The sequence below is a fragment of the Sycon ciliatum genome, chromosome 1, assembly GCF_964019385.1.
Source record: "Sycon ciliatum chromosome 1, ocSycCili1.1, whole genome shotgun sequence".
NCBI classification, from domain to species: Eukaryota; Metazoa; Porifera; class Calcarea; order Leucosolenida; family Sycettidae; genus Sycon; species Sycon ciliatum.
In genome coordinates, this window is record NC_088643.1 from 77,184,640 (window position 1) to 77,189,509 (window position 4,870).

General features: G+C 45.4%; 1 long non-coding RNA gene across 1 annotated transcript; it reads right to left on the reverse strand.

Annotated features, from left to right (window-relative positions):
• Positions 1-1,337: 1,337 nt before the first annotated feature.
• LOC135805569 (uncharacterized) lies at positions 1,338-2,967 on the reverse strand. Its single transcript, XR_010551153.1, has 2 exons — positions 2,615-2,967; positions 1,338-2,024 (listed from the first exon to the last, which is right to left on the reverse strand). It is a non-coding gene; the product is annotated as an uncharacterized LOC135805569 (long non-coding RNA).
• Positions 2,968-4,870: the final 1,903 nt, after the last annotated feature.

Below are 4,870 nucleotides of genomic sequence, written 5' to 3' on the forward strand. Positions count from 1 at the left end.
CAGTATATGCACGCGCCTGTCACGTGCATGATGTAGCTGGCGACGCTAGCATGCCAATCCGTGAACCCTAAAGTTCTCCGTCCAACTCCAAGTAAAAGTTCCGAGCTCCAGGAGCTCCTCTATCTCTTTGACGTCACAGATTCGTAACGCCATGGCGGCGCCAAAAACCGGGGATCAAAGTGATATTTCAGTTGCGTATATCTCCGGTTATACTTATAGTCACCGGATGGAGACGAGACATACACCAATCGACTCAGCTGATTTTTCCCAATAACATATCTGATTTTGATTTTAGGGTGAACTTCCCCTTTAAAGTTGCACTTTTATTTTCCAGATTTGTCAGATTTTGCAGTTTTCTCAAGATATCGCGAGATGAATACTCAATGGCGTCTCCTTCGTCGTCCTTTGGTTTACGTCCTCCGTGAGTTCTTTGTCTCAGATCGTTGTCGAAATCCAACCTAATAGTTGTTCTCTGCCCTCAGTTTTGTCCGTGGCGATAACAAATAACGAGAAGTTGAGTTCTCGCTCGTCGTTTGCGTTTTCGTTATGTCGCTGATATTTTGGTTGAACATGCTATAATTTCGTGCCGTTGGTTTGTACAAGGGTTTCGCTATTTCCGGCTTATTTATTTAGAAAGAGATATTAGCCAACAGTCCATCCTCCAATTTTGGCTTGTGCAAAATATCCGACAGCGGTGATACCAACCGTTTTGTCAACACTGTATTTTTGACACATTTTGACACACACATGTCTTCAATTGGTGAACTTAGGAACGACCGACAGAATCGTTCAAGGGGTCCTAGTATTCTACGATGTACCAGCCAGACCATTGTATCCGTAGACCACGAATTTATAAACAACACGAACCTCAACAGGTTGCTGGAGCTCCAAACACAAACCCTCGCAGATCAATGCATGTGCCTATACTTGTATGTACAACAGCAACAATATCAAGCCAAATACAGTACTGAGGTGGGAAAGAAATATAAATAATTCATGCACGGAGGATGACACTACAAACACAGCACCTGAGCCAATGCAGAATTGAAGTGAAAAAATGGCATCTGCGGATGGCCTGGATACGGTGCTACTATTTAGAGAACAACCGCCACAAGCTATGACACATAAAGTCTCGTACCTTCATTCACGGCGGACGCATGGAGCAAAGAATACGTTTACCATACACCCGTACATACATCACGTTTTCATGCGCTTTTTTCAACAGACCCACACACGTCTGCATGTACATGTAAACGCAGAGACATGTACACGTACGTACGTGCACGAACATACACACCCATAAACATGCACACACATACACACACGCGCACATCCGCTAAAGTATGGGAGCATATGTGCACAAAGCATCACGTGATTGCATTCACAAGTTTATACAAGACAGCCAGGTAATGAATGCATACTTGTAGTTGTGTGGTAGCTGCTACAACAAATGGAGCATTGGCTAAATATTGCAATAAGGAGAGTGTTATGATAGTCATGCAAAGGTTCTGCTGTTATCAACGAAGTGCACGCCTCTCGTGCTAAGTTCAAGATCCATTGTACTCTTCTTTGCGACATACTTCGTGCAGCTTGCATCCAATCGTAGGCATCACGAGTCAAGGCAGCAGCCACATGGACCAGTAAGATTCACTGATATTGAGGATTTGGACCAGGGTGCTGTTCCGATCAAACTTGCAATAACACCTTGTTGAGCTGGGTCTTCCCCACTGGCACAGCCACCTTGTGTGGCCCTACCATTAGTGGTCTCTGCCCGTTGCCTTCATTTCATTGGTAGGGTTGTGTTTGACGAAAAGCCCACTTGACTGCCTTCCAGCATATAGCTTTCAAATGTAAGTGTGATGTATTGATATCACAGACATGCTGACGTTTGGTACATGCCTCAAGGCTAGTCAATAGAATTGATAGTCATACATCACTTCAAGCTAGGACCACTCCAGTGGGAGAAATGAGGTGATCCACTGTTGTCCGCTGGAAGCGTTTGACCCTGTTGATCATAGTGATATCTACATAGGCATCAATACACAGCCGGAAAGTGAAGTGTGCACACACAGACGCACACACACGCACACACGCGCGCGCACACACATACCAAGCAGCATAGCACCACAATTTCCACCATGTAAAGCAGCAAGTATCGCCCCCCAAGCATGTGTATGCACAGCGTACATGATTATGCCACAAGGGATTTTTTATATAATTATTTGAATGCAGGTGCACAGACTCTGGGTCATTGGCATTGGTCATGGGTTTCATATTCATGTCCTAACTATAAATTGATAAGTCAATAATAATTTTGCTCTTCTGTTTCATGCATTGTGTGTAAAATACCAATATACAGGCAAATTGTACTAAAGTACCATACAGCTCTGCATCAATTTTGCCAATGCTGTTTATTGTACATTGTTCACAATCGCTGCCATTTCTCATAAATAATATTGTCATGCAGTATAGTTACGAAATACACCGCCAGGATGCCACAATACAAAGATGGCTACATTTTTTCAACCAACATGCAATTATTGCGAAAAAATAAATATTTCCATAATTTCGTGCCGTTGGTTTGTACACAATTTCAGGGCTAAAATAACCTTACCCTGTCATGGCGATATCTCTGAGGAGTTGAATTCACCTAGTCTCCCTTGTGCAAAAAAATCCCTCGTGGTGCTGCCAGCTGCAATGTAATGGCAACCCAGAATAGGGTGAAAATCGAAAACGATAAATTCCTCGCCTCCCGTCCATCCAACTGCGCTGGTTGCATCAAGTACGATGTTTAGAAGACGAGTGGCATCCGACTAACGACTGGCAACATATTTCTTGAAGAAGGAAGCCCTCATTTCACCGACTGGCCTCGAGGTAGGCAACAAATCGACCGACAATTTACTGACCGGCGTCGTCATCTTTCCCTGCATAACGTCTGCATGTATGGTTCCCGCGCAGAAAATAAAAATCGGGCCAAAACAGGGTCTGGCGCACGGACTTGGGGTAGGGTGTAATTTTTTTGTTTTTTTGGGGTAGGGGTTAATGGGTCAAATATGGAGGTTATAAAGTGTGTACGAACTACTGCATGCAGGGGTAGGGGGTCCAAATATGGGATGCGTATACCATTACAGTAGAAATCGTCATGCCGACGCGTGCGAAATGCAAAATGCGATTTGTAGGTTTTCAGCAACTGCCGCACTCCTGTCATGTGTAGAAAGCCACGTTTGTCGTTTTCGCGCTCCATCTCCTCCTGTGTACAACTTTGTTTTTGTACCTGGTCGTCTAGCATTAGCGTTTTTGAATTTCCCGGTTTTTTCCAGCGCATGGCACACGCTTTGGTACGACAACGTCACGTGCTGGTCGCGTGAAAACGTCATCATTCTATGCCGAAAAAAAAAAGTGTAGTGTGGTTGCGTACCGACTTGTAGTTGTAATTGTACTGAGATATGCATGAAAGTTTGTACTGCGATTTTTACGTATAGTGTGGTGGTATTACCTGGTTCGACGCGTTTCTGAAGTAAAATTTAGTTAGTTATCGAAGTAGCAACAGTCTGGGTCAGTCAGGTATCTGTAAAGCAGTACAGGTGGTGTGTAGAGTCAAGAGCAGAGCATTACTCCATTAGGGTGCCCCGATAGTGGGAACGAAATACGAGTGGCCTTTTCAGGTTTGGTCATATAAGCGGACTATTACGAATACTAGTAGCTGGGTATTAGCAGAGGTATCCTAGCAATGGCTTTACACATAGGTAGATTGCACGCATCAGTGATCACTTGTCTGGCGGTAGCTGTTACAGTTTTCTTCAAGACCGACCTGCTGTCAGTCCGAATGAACGACTATTCTTCACATCAACGTGTTGGGAACCCAGCATGCAAGTCCATCTTGTTCGTGGTGATTTTCAACAACGACTTCTACGCCAATATCCCTTACATCGAAAGCATGTATGCGCATCTGGCAGGAAAGGTTGTGTTCTACGGGCCCGTTGCCAACAGCTCTCTGGGGATCAAGCGTACAGTAGATCCTCTGAGAGGATTTCTCCAGCAGCAGACTATAGCGCAAGCTTGGAGCGACAATCCAGGATACGATGGTTTGCTATGGATGCCCGATGACATATTCGTCAACTTCCGCCTGATATTTGCCCACAAACGATTTAGCTGGGATCGTGTATGGCTGTACAATCGTACCAGCTCACTAGTACCTAGATGTGAGGAAGCCATCAGGATTGCCAATGTCAAGCAGAATCCTGGCACTTGGCGATTCAACAACCCGTTTGCGTCCAATGGCCAATTGAACTATGCTGCGTTTCAGCAAAGGTGGAACAGTGATCTGCCGCAGCGCTATAAGAAGAGGCAAGCGGCGCTGTTCCATGACGAGCTCATCTTCCAGCATGGGTCTGATTTTGGCTACATGCCCCAGCGACTGATGCCGGAGTTCTTGGCCGTGGTAGCCATCGAGAGCCTGCGAGGCTTGCAGTTCGAACTGTTCATTCCAACATTTCTGCGCCTGTTGTCGGCAGACAGCGATGACGTGATAGGACTAAATGGGAGATATCTTTGGAGAGACTGGTGTCCCTATTGGAAAGATGCATTGAACTGCAGCCGGGATCATTTTATTCACCCAGCCAAGCTGTCTAGTGTCAAAACACGTGACGACATGAACCAAGTGAGGTGTAGTCCTGCCAAGCTGACACAGCAAATCTTGCGAAAAGCATTGAACTGCTCCACGCCTAGGCTGAGGTAGGGCCTGGCCTCTGCTTTGACTTTGTCTTGCTGTAGTAGTAGTACTAGTAGTGCTTGTGATTTGAGAAAGGACTTCGTGCTCTCTACTGCATAATGGGAATGAACTGTGACATGACCAGAAGCCGTGCAAGCA